The sequence below is a fragment of the Crocodylus porosus genome, unplaced genomic scaffold, assembly GCF_001723895.1.
Source record: "Crocodylus porosus isolate Cpor-Errol unplaced genomic scaffold, CroPor_comp1, whole genome shotgun sequence".
NCBI lineage: Eukaryota > Metazoa > Chordata > Crocodylia > Crocodylidae > Crocodylus > Crocodylus porosus.
Genome location: NW_017728951.1, coordinates 56492200 through 56504306, shown reverse-complemented (window position 1 = coordinate 56504306; position 12107 = coordinate 56492200). Strand labels below are relative to the sequence as shown.

Here is a 12107-nt window from a genome sequence, read left to right as displayed (position 1 = left end):
CATTGTGTGCATGATATACAAATTAGTGATCTGTGTCTAACATTTGGGGTGTATAGTGTATGTGCCTGAGGCTAGTAGTGTGAGTGTGTATGCCCAATAGGGGTGTATGCACTTAGTGAGTATGTGCTTGATTTTTATGTGTGCATGAGCAATTGTACACCACACCCTCCTAACAGTGCAATATTAAGAACCTGAGCGTTGGCCTGACCCCTCAGGGCAACAAAGGCACAGCGAGATGGCATTCGCTACCATCTTGTAGTCCATGCAGAGAAGGGACACGGGACGCCAATTCCTTAGGTTGCAGAGATCTCCCTTCGTTGGCAGGAGGGTCAGCACAGCCGTCTGGCATGACAGGGGGAGCTCCCCACTTCCCTCAGATTCAGCCCAGACCGCAGCAAGGTCTGGGCCAAGGATGTTCCAGAAAGCCCAGTAGAACTCCGAGGTCAGCCTGTCAATGCCCGGAGCCTTGTTGCCAGGCATCCAGCGGACGGTGGCCGAAAACTCAGCCAGAATGAGAGGAGCTTCTAGTTGGTCCTGGTCACCTACACTGACCTGCAGGAGTCCCTCCCACAGGGTCTGACAGGTTTCAGCATCAGTTGGATCCACCTAGAAGGCCCGTACGCTGGTGCATATCACCTGGATCCGTGAGGGGGGTGCTGTCACCTATCAGAAGGCAGGTGATGTACTTCATGGCTCCCCCACCTCCTCTCCAGGGAATAGAAGCAGGAGCTGCAGCCCATTTCCTGAAAGAGCTCAATGCGCGAGCGGACAGGTGCACTGTGGGTGTGGTGGTCATCCAGAGCACAAAGCTTTTCCCACCTCTCCCAATACTCTCTGCAGAAGGATGGGTTGGTTGAATCAGTGGCCAGGAATCTCTCTAGCTTTAGCACTTCCTGCTCGAGCTGCTCCTGGACCGTCTCCCTCTGCCAGGTGTGCCCCCCCACTGTAGCCGTGGCAAAAAAGCCGGATGCGCACCTTCCTCACATCCCACCATCTCTGAGCTGAGGGGAAAGCTTCCCATTTCTCCTGCCAGGCCAGCCAGAACTCCTAAAAAACCTCCCTGAAGCCCAAATCCTCCAGCAGGCTGGCATTGAAATGCCAGTAGACCAATCCCTAGATGCCTGGGCCCAGACAAGGTGGTGAGCGCTGAAAGGGGTTGGCCGGATGTCAGAGGAGTGGGCCCAGGCGAAGTGCAGCAAAGAGGTATAAACCTGGTCAAACAGGGAGTGGCATGCCTGCTCCTCCCCCACTCTCGTGTAAGTGAAGGCAGGGGGTTCAGTGTGGTGACAGGCATGCCAGATGTCCACCAGGGAGTAGTCTATCGGGATCTCTCCAAGGATGCCCATGGCGGCCTGGCTCTGCTCCTTGCCTGACCAGTCTCACACATCTAGAGTGATGTTAAAGTCTCTGCCAAGGACCAGGAACTCAACAAGGGTTGAGGGTGCTGATGTATGTGGCCACCTCATGGAAGAAATCTGTCAACTCTGGGTCCTTCGCAGGGGCTTACATGTTCAGAAGGTTCAGGACCAGCCCTCACACCTGGACCCAGAGGTGCAGCAGGTAGCCTGGCATCACCTCAACGTCCTGGAGAATAGTGTCCAGCTGCAGGCCCAGGGAGAAGAGGGTGACCACCCCAAATGAGGTGACTAAAAAAGGCCCTGCCTCCCTACTCCAGAAGGCAGTTTGGTTCATTGGCTAGAGTCGTCAGGGCCACCTGCAAGAATACCTTGGGGTACCCCCCCTCCTGAAGGAAGAAGAGTACACAGCACCTACAGAGACCCTTTCTCATGGACATTGAGGGTTGCAATCTTAAATGACCTCATGGCTGGGGCGGTAGAATAAATGGTTTAGCAGGGGCCTCACGCATCTCAATGCCTGGTGTGGGTCCCACCAGTTCTCGTAGTGCCCTCCCATAAGCATAGAGGTCATCTATGAAACTGTGGGCCCACCTATAGATCCAGGGGTTGCAGCTTTTGGGCCCCTTGCCTTCCCCTGCCAGTGCCCTCACAGTGGCAAGGACACTTGTCAAAATCTCCCCAGCAGTGCACAGCTAACTGAACCTCCTGGTAGACCGGTGGGTGTAGTCATGATCAAGAAATGCAAGTAGCTTATCCCTGGGGACTGCTGGGACCAAGAGATTTGCAGGCTCCATGAAGCCTGATGGTTCTTGGGCATCCTCTTCCTGGTCCTGGAGCTCAGAGGTCTCTTCCAGCACCATCTGAAACTCCCAGTCCGCTAGGACCCCGGACCCTGATTGGGATTGGGAGAGCTCTGTAGCCCCCTGGGACAGGGTCGGGCATAAGGGTGGGGGTGGGGCTCGGGCTCCTTCACAAAATGGTGGGGTAGAGCTGGAGCCCTGGGGGGTCTGTGCAAGGTCCCCAGTGAGATCAGCCCGTTGATTAGGGGACCCCACCACGACCCCCTCTGGTGTGGGGGTATGGAGCAGGCTGCAGGTGAGGTTTTCCTAGGAGGGGGAGGGAAGAGACTCACCAGGCACCAGGGTGGCTCTGACATCTGCCTCGGGGTACTGGAAAAGGGGATCTCCTCCCTCAGAAATCACTGGGTGAGCCCCAGGGTCTCTGTGTCTCCTAGATCAGACGGAGGCAGCTCTGCCACCAGGCCTTCCTTTGGGCAGGCCTCAGCCTTGGTGCCTGTGGTTTCAGGTGGTAGGCCTTGGTCAGCAGAATGAAGGGCTTCCCCCATGGGCTCCTGCTTGGGACTGTCTAGCAGTCCTGAAACCTCTTCTGTGGGGATCACCCATTTGATCTTTCCTGGGGGTGGGGTGTTAGGCACAGCTGGGAAGGCCCATGGAGCCTGAGCTGCTCCTTCCCCCCGCCATGTGGTGGCCTTGGGAGAGAGCGAGGAGTCCTCCACATCAGAGGACTCCAGCTGTGCCCAGGGTTTCCTCTTGACTTTACACCCAGATGGGACCTGCACCCACTCAGCCATGGGGTGGTTCTCAGGTGGACAGGCCCCAGCAAGAGAAGGTGAGGGTTAGGCGGGGTGGGAAGCCATGACAAGGGTATGACTAGGGGCAGCGGGGCCCTGCTTCCTCTCTCCCCCTGGTTGCTGGTACCCTCCCTGGGACTCCACTAGACTTGACTGGGGGGCGGGGTCCCTTGAGCTCACCGGTGGGCTCGTACTTGTGTCTGGGATGCCAGTGGGGGCCTGAGGGGGTTGGGACACCAGTGGTAGGGGCTGCCCTCTTATCAGTGGGACCCGTAGATGCCCTCCCCACCTGGCCCATGGGGCACTCATGATGCAAGTGCCCCAGGGCTTGGCCCCAGAAGCAGTGCAGGTCCCCTGCTGTATGGAAAATCCTCATGGGGGCCCCCTGATAAACAATTACCAGGCACCTCTCAGCCTCCAGCTGCACTCCCGCTGCCACCTGAATCATGACCTGGCAACGGAAAGAGTGCATGTGGCAAAGGCCAGGATCTCAGCACCCCTGTGAGAGGGCCACCACTGGAGAAGAGAACTCTCCCCAGGGTTTGGAGCTCAGAGAGCAGGGCCTAATTGGGAATATAGGGAGGGATGGAACCGAGTACCACCCTGGTCCCCAGCTGTTCTAGAGGCATGAGGGGGATGAACTTGCCCTCCACCATGAGCCCCCTCTCCACTAGCTTTTTGTGCAGAGGCCTCCAAGGCAAGGAAAAAGACCCCCTTGCCATTAAAGCAAGAGACTGTCATGATTTTGGGGGCCCCAACTACTCAAGCCAGGGCCTGCGCCCAGGTCACAAAGCACAGGTTCTCCTGCTTGGGCAGTTGGCACTTCACCCCACACCTGCGGGTGAGTGCCGGAAAGAGGGCCATGCTGCCCGAGCTGGAAGGGCCGGTGGTGGAGGGTCCAGGCTGCCTGGCTTTGGGTCTTCCTGCAGCTACCTGTGCATAGCTGTGGTTCCCCCCAGGGGGCCATGTTGGTGGGGTCTGAGCTAGTGCCAGGGACCGGCTGAGTGGGTGTGCTGCCTGGTGTAGTGCATCTGGTCCCCTCAGGCACTGTGGTCTAGGCTTTGGGGCACAGCCCTTGCCCTTCCCACCCCCAGCTGTGGAGGAAGTTGAGGAGGAGCCCTTCCCACTGCCCCTGCCCTTGGTCCCCAATGATGGGAGAGTGGGGAGGGAGGCCTGGCCAAGGATGACTCCCTGGCCCTGTTGGCTCCTGCCGGAGTCCCACCTGCCCCTGCAATGGAGGTTGCAGGCTTCTTCACCCCTGGGAGGAGGTTGATTGGACTCTGCCTCTGGGGTGGAGGCTGCAGGGGCATGCATCCCCTTGGGAGCTTGGCTGGGATCCAGGCCCATAGTGGGGGTTGCAGGAAGCTCTGTGGGGGCATCTGCCCCCCCCCAGAAGCTTCCTGCCTTGCCATTGTTTCCCATGAGGGCAGGGAAGACATTAAAGTAAAACAATATCCCACGGGACTGGTGAATCTAGTAGGGATAGGCTGGGATTGTGGGGGAGAAGGAGGATAGGGAGGAAGGGGGCTGAAGCTCACTGAGACACGGTCCCACAGGAAAAAAAAACCCATGAGGCCTGTGCTTTGAGAATGTGGGGGGGAGGGGAAACAAAAAATACACACACAAGGGCTGGGGAAACTCAAGCTGGCTTACTCAGCCACACAACAAACATCAAGTCGGGGGAGTGGGCGATAGGACTTACCACACAAGGGCATAAAACACTTAGGGAAGGCTACTGAGTCAGGTGTAAAAGATGGCTGGAGCAGTGGAGGGGCTTTGTTTGTGGAAGATCTGTCCAGAAGACCCTCAGGCCTCCAGCCAGTCACTCAGCAGCAGAGCAGGATCAGATGCAGTGAGGTAGCTGGGGGGGGGGGTAGGAGCACTCAGTCAATTAGGAAGTGATCCAGTGCAGGTGTGGTGTCAGGTGGTGCAGCAGAGAATCTCTCTCCTGAGAGGAGGCAGCAGCAGAAACAACAGTTAAAGCAGCAAGAGCAGCAGTGAGGGTAGGAGCTGTCCAGTTCAGCCACTCAGCGTCTGCTTCTGGTGAAAGTGGAGGTGAAGGTGGGGGTAGCCTGCCAAGGCAGCTGGGGCAGGCAAGGTTCTTTTAGACTGTGACAGTGATGATGGGGGAGGGGTCCACAGACAGTGCAGGCTCTCTCCCCAGGCTGTCCCCCAACTGTGGTTTGGTGGTGGGCTGGGCAGCAGACTGGAATAGGGGTGCGGAAGCTCGGGTGTGGTGCAGCGCAGTGTGCCCTTCCCTGAGGTGGGTAGCAGTATGCAGCAGAGGACCCTCCCGGGGGGGCAGGAACAGCAGCAGCTGCCCAAGGCAGGAAGGGGTGTGGCCAACTTACTCCAAAAGCTCTGAGACCAAGCCAGCAGTTAATAGTAGCCAGAAGCAGGAAAGGATCTGGCTATCTTCTCCCCAGAAGCTCCTGAGACCAAGTTTGCAGCAAGCAGCTGCAGCTGCAGCCGCAGCAGCCTGGGACAGGAAGGGGCATGGCCAACTTCCTCCCAGAGGCTCCTGAGAGCAAGTAGCTCCGAGTTGCTTGCCAGGGCAGCTTTTTGTACTGCTGGGGACAGCACAGGTGCTGGCCCCAGGCTCTAGCTCCCCTGGCTGCAGATCCAGGAGGAGCCAGGCAGGGTTATTTTGCCCCAAGAGGCACAATTTCCCTTCTGTTCCATTTCGGGTAAATGACTATAGCACAGCTACACTTACTACAAGTTAGGCAAGTATAGACAAAACAACTATATTAGGTCAGTTCCCAAGGAATCCCCTTGTACATCTATCCATGTCTTAAGACAGCCAAAATTACTTACCTGAAATCTTCTGAAGATCCAGCAAATGGAGAGTATTGCTCTAGTTGAATCCACTAATGGCTTATTTAGGCCACACCAATAAGTGTGCTTCTAACTCAACATAACCAAGGACTGAGCATCAGGGAACATAAGCCTTTATGTGCAGTTTTTAAGAAACTCACAGATGGTGCTGTAAGCCAGAAAATAACAATGGGAAAGTTTCATAGATTTCATAGGGACCTCAGAAGATCATCGAGTCCAGCCCCCTGCCCAAAGGGCAGGAAGTCAGCTGGGGTCATAGGATCCCAGCAAGATAAGCATCCAATTTACTCTTGAAGGTGTTCAATGTAGGTGCTTGAACCACCTCCGCTGGCAGACTGTTCCAGACCTTGGGGGCTCGGACAGTAAAGAAATTCTTCCTTATGTCCAGCCTGAAACGGTCTTGCAGTAGTTTATAACCAAGCGACCTCATCATCCCTTGGGGCGCTCTGGTGAACAAACGTTCCCCCAGATCCTGGTGGTTACCCCTGATAAACTTCTAGGTGGCTTAAATAAGCAATTTATTTTAAAAGGCGAGGGAACTGTAAAGGATGGATTTTCAGAAGCAATGATCCATTTTCTTTAATGCACTTCTTCCTCTGTTATGCACTGCATAAATTCCAGAAGCCTGCAGATACCAGAATTATAAAACTTTACAGTATAACGCAAGCACAAAGATAATGGTATAGACTTCGCTCAAGGCAAGGGATGATAAATGGCCTTAGTGAAGCACTTCTTTGTTGCAGAATATTACCCCCCCCCCCCCCAAAAAAAAGAAAATACTACAGAGATTAAAATTCTGAAAGAAACAGAGCTTGGCAAAAAGAAGCTTAATGAGCTACCTAGCTTCAGGCAGCCTTTGTATCTATGATTAATTTAATGTTTCCCCTTAAATTTATTTTAGAAGGAAAAAAAAGGAGGGGGGGGAATGACTAACCAAGTTTTATAAAAGTGAACTTCAGAGCTTTAAAAACAAAACTCTTTCAGTTCCCAGAACACTCACAGAATGTGCATGTAGGGGTGAGTAATTAGCATAGACTCTAAGACTTAAGCTTCAGAGTTTCAAAGTGATTAGTAATTTTGGGTAGCCAAACAAATATCTCACAAGAGACTGATTTTTAAAGTGCTAGCATTCAGCATTCATGGAAAATTAGGCCACTTTAAAGAGTCACAAGTTGCCACCACAGATTCAGTTTCCACTTTGGAAAATCTTGTGCAGAACCCTGAAAAAAAACACTTCCACCTTTGGCTAATTGTTAAGCCCTGCTTTTAGGATTCTACAGTTGCCTTTGCTACAAAGAGTACCTAAAGCAGCATGACAATGCTCTATGTCAGGATGGATGTATAAGAACATCAGCTTTTCCAAAGGGAAACAAGGGAGGCGGAACTGAGTGTTTGACAGGTGAATGAAAAAGAATTAATTTTCAATTTGCAATGAGGAAATCTATTTCCTCTACGTAAGTGGAAAACCTCAGTTAAAAATTGTATATATTACAAGCACCCAATCCTAAACCAAGTTAAATATTTATTTATTTGTTTGACCCTGGTTATGGACCAGAACTTTATTATACTAGATACTGTACAAACATAGGACACGGTCATTAAAATGCTACTGCACTGTCTACATTTGAGTTCCTGCCATTGTTTCTACTGGTGAAATGGAACAACAGTAGCAACTCTGGGAAATTTGGTGGGAAAAGGGCTAAGCCTGACTTAAACACAGATGGGCCTTGATACTACGTGTAATTCCCAATGCTTTCATCGGGAGCTACATTCTCAGAAAGAGAGATCCAGATGCCCAGATAAACTGTTTACTACAGAGAAGATACGATACCTGTGCACTTCACAAGCAGTTACCAAATTGTCTTCAGTAACTTTGATTTTAAATGAAGCTTTGTAATTTAACTTTGTATCCCTCCCTCTAAAAAAGACCCCAAACTGCTCAAGTCACCATTTGCTACATTTCTTTAGTTATTTGAAAGAGATTCTACCTGATCATTTGTGCACTACTGAGTGTCTGTCAACAGTTCCTCAATTCTGCCTTTCAGAGTCTCTGCAGAGCTGTGGCTGGACATAGACAAAACATTTCCTCTAGGCCCCATTCACAGCATATGGTATAAATGTTCCTACAATAATGGCAGTGGGCTTAGTGGTAGACTGGAAATCAAGAGACTTGCTGAATGACCTTGGTAAGTGCCTCTCTGTGCCTCAGTTTCTTCCCCTATAAAATGTGACAAATGTTGCTTATCTACTTTGTGTAGGACTGAGAAATACGGCCGTGCAAAATTTTGCCAGGCATTTCATTTCAAAGTTGTTTCGATGTGCTTTGAGCTCAAAACAGCAAAATTAAAATGAAACAAAAGCTTTCAAAACAAACAAGGGCACTGGAAACATTTTGAAAGTTTTGAAATGTTTCAAGTTTTAAAGCCAGGCTTTGGCTTCAGCGCCAGTCCCAGCCAGCAGCAGCAGCAGCAGCCTCCCGTCATCCAGCGCAGATCCAGGGGCCGTGCCCCACAGGAGGATTCTGGCACCTCCCCCAGCCCTCCTGGGGGGTGTGGACCCCCGGATATGCATGCCAGATGACAGCATGCTATTGCTACTGGCTGGGTCCAGCAGGAGGACCAATCTTCCTGGCACTGGCTGTGGGCTGCATCCAGCACCAGTCCCAGCCAGCAGCAGCAGCAGCAGCAGCAGCAGCCTCCTGTGATCTGGCAGGCAGATTGAGGGGCCCCTGCACTCCCAGGAGGGCTGCGGGGCTCTGCCTGACTCCTCCCAGAGGTGCAGACTCCCAATCTGCCTGCTGGATCACAGGAGGATGACAAAACAAAACTTAAAATAAAACACTGTTCCATTGAAACAGAAGTTGAAGCAGAATGATGCTATTTCACACAGCCCTACTGAGAAATACACATGGAAACCACTGTATGAAAACAGGTATGGTTTTCAAAATGATTTTTCATTCTGCATGTAGTCTGATACCTTAATCTCAATAGTTTATTCTTTTTAGTTTGGTTTACACTGCTACCAGCGTCCAGGGTTGGGCAATAGAAGTTGCATACTTTCTCCTTCTCCAGAGTTCCAACGATCATGTTATTAGACATCTGATCCCAAGCATGCTGTAATCTTAATAAATCATGCAGACTGTATCAGGGAGGTGCACAGCATGCAGGGGAATGGGTTTGTTTAATAGACTTTTTTATTTCTAACCAGTGTGATCAGAGAGCAATTCTGCATTATAAACAAAATAGCTCCAAAATGCCATATTGCTATTTTTTAATCTTTTTTTAAAAGTCACTTCTTATTTGATGGCTACTCCAAATGTTCTTTCTTCACTTAGATTTAAAGAGGACAAGCTGGTTACATTTTTCTTTATTTTTTGCCAGGAGCTTTATGTATCATCTTTGATGTTTCAGCATAGAGCCTACTATCTAAATCTACAAAGTACAGTTGATCTATTTTGATTTTGTTGAGCAATAGCTCACAAAAATAATCATTGTGATCCTGACTCTAGCAATTGGACAAGACTAGAGAGTCTGACATACTCAGGCATTTACCTTTATCATTAATCCTGCTTGTTGCAGTTATACAGATGGTAACTCAGCCTAAACAGATCATGTTCCGTCTGCATTTTATGTAAACATTTTTTCCTTTTTTCTTGGCACAGTTAATGGATTTCCTCTTGCTCTGCAGAGGGTAAATTATGTTGAAAATTAGAGCTGGGAAAATAAAGCAGTCATCCTCTGTTGTCTACTGAGTGGCTAATACAAAGGATCCTTTGCTATAACAGGTGGCACTAGTTTGCACCATTTTGGCAATCTCAGCAGAGCTATCAGAACTAAGTAGGCCTGGAAACTATTTACTTGCTTGCCTCTGGAAAGGATCTTGCTTTACAGGGCAGGCTTAAGGTATATTGGTAGCAGTGCAGTGAAGTTTGCACTACTTCCTGTTCTGCCTCAGGTATGTAGCTAAGCAGATTGTTTGAAGCTCTGGCACTGTCAGATTAACCAAGTTTCCCAAGAATTTCCTATTCTAAAGGCTTTTCCCCCAATTTTCCATGAAAGCCTATTTCATGCAGCATCTATCTCCCTACTAAAGAATTTTATTGTTTTTTCATAGATTTATAGATGCTAGGGCCCAAAGGGACCTCAGCAGATTATTGAGCCCAACCCCTTGCCTAGGCAGGAAAGAGTGCTGGGGTAAGATGACCCAAGCCAGATGCCTATCCAGCCTTCTCTTAAAGTCCCCCAAGGTAGGGGAGAGTACCACCTCCTTTGGAAGCCCATTCCAAATGTTGGCCACCCTTACTGTGAAGAAGTTTTTCCTAATATCTAGCCGAAATCTGCTTTCTGTCCGTTTGTGACCATTGTTCCTTGTTACCCCAAGAGGTGCCCTGATCAACAGAGCATTTCTAATCCCTTGCTGTGTTCCCCTAATGAAACTGTACACAGCCACAACATCACCTCTCAGTCTTCTCTTGCAAAGGCTGAAGAGGTCCAGGTCCCTCAGTCTCTCCTCAGGGCTTGTCCTGTAAGCCCCTAACCACACAAGTGGCCCTCCTCTGGATCCTTGAGTCTATAAACATCCTTCCTGAAGTACAGCACCCAAAACTGAACACAGTACTCCAACTGCAGTCTAACTAATGCCATGTAGAGGGGAAGTATCCCCTCCTTGGTTCTATTTGTCATGCATGTGCTGATGTATGAGATAGTGTGGTTAGCTTTGCTGATGATTTCGTCACACTGACAACTCATATTCACTTTGGCATCCACTGTGACTCCGAAATCTCTTTCTGCTTCTGTGCTGCTGAGAGGGTCACTTCCTAGCCAGTAGGTGTGCTGGATATTTTTGTGCCCTAGGTGCAGCACTCTGCATTTGTCCTTGTTGAACTGCATCCTATTGTAACCCATCTTTTCTAACCCGTCCAGGTCTGCCTGCAATCGTTCCCTACCCTCTGGAGAGTTCATTTCACCCCACAATTTAGTATCATCTGCAAACTTGGACAGAGTATACTTCACACCCACATCCAAGTTACTGATGAAGATATTGAAGAGTACAGGTCCAAGGACCGAACCCTGTGGGACCCCACTACGCACATCCTTCCAGGTCGATACTGACCCATCTACTACCACAGTTTGGGTGTAACCGCTAAGCCAACTTGCCACCCACCAGACTGTGTAAACATCTATGTCACAACCTCTTAATTTATTTATGAGAATGGGATGAGATACTGAATCAAAGGCCTTGCTTAAATCCAAGAAAATGACATCCACCTCTACTCCTGTGTCTAAGTGTTTTGTGACCATTTCATAAAATGAAACCAGATTGGTCAGGCATGACCTGCCTGCTATGAATCCATGCTGGTTTCCCTGCTGCATTATTTTTTCTGCTGGACTCCCACAGATATGATCCTTCATAATCTTTTCCCTCTCCATCCTCTTGCCAGTCCTTCCTAGAAAGCTTGCTCATTTTACAAGGCCTCTAAGTAGTAACATCCCACATACTTATGCCTTTTCTGCCTCGTGTTTAGGTCATAGAACCATTGTTTGAATACCTTCCACTGGGTCTCCAGTGAATCATAGCTCCTCTGTCCCCATCCCTTGGACAGCAAGATCTTTTGGGCAGGAAATGTCTTTACTACCATCTTGAAAGGGATCACTGGAAAAGTTAAACTAAACCATCTGTCTCACCACTGTTTGCTTTTAAGTGTAAGAATACAGACAGTAAATTGCGAGATTGGCTGAACTCAGTATGCCCTTCACAATGAATTCTATTATCTTAATTATTTTTTTACATCCTTCTACTTTAGAACTAGAGGCTTGTTCAGCTAAAACACTTTTGATGTTTCTATTGATGTCTTATTAATTGATATTCTATACCATATATCTCCTTATTGACTAAATGAATGAAAGTTTATCTTGTGCTTGATAATATTCCTTCAATCTGCCTAGCAAATTACTAGGATTTAAAGGGTTATTTATTTACTTACTTAGTTCTTAAGTGAATGTATTAGTCAAAGCACTAAAGAACTAATCTCTCCAATTTACAGAAGGCAGCAGGTTTAGTTCAGGCATCCCCAGCTTACCCTAAACAATGTGACTCTATTCACTTTTGGAAAAAATGTCACCAAGAAGATACATGAACATTTGGAACCATTACTATGCCCCTAACATACCACATGTCCCTGCTCAGAAATAATTCCCACTGTACATAGATTATCACAGTGCCATTTTCAATTAACTTGCTTCCAGCAATACTAACCACCATATGGGTCCATCATATGGTCTCCATCCACAAACATGGTGCAATTGTGGATGGTGCAATAA

The 12107-nt window shown here is 49.2% G+C and overlaps 1 long non-coding RNA gene across 1 annotated transcript in view; it reads right to left on the bottom strand.

Annotated features, from left to right (window-relative positions):
* LOC109323885 overlaps positions 1 to 10641 on the bottom strand; it is a 15332-nt gene extending 4691 nt beyond the window's left edge. Inside the window, exons 1-2 of the long non-coding RNA XR_002104768.1 lie at positions 10400 to 10641; positions 9645 to 9652 (exon numbers count right to left, since the gene is read on the bottom strand). This is a non-coding gene — a long non-coding RNA (uncharacterized LOC109323885). The remainder of the gene's footprint in view (positions 1 to 9644; positions 9653 to 10399) is intronic.
* Positions 10642 to 12107: the final 1466 nt, after the last annotated feature.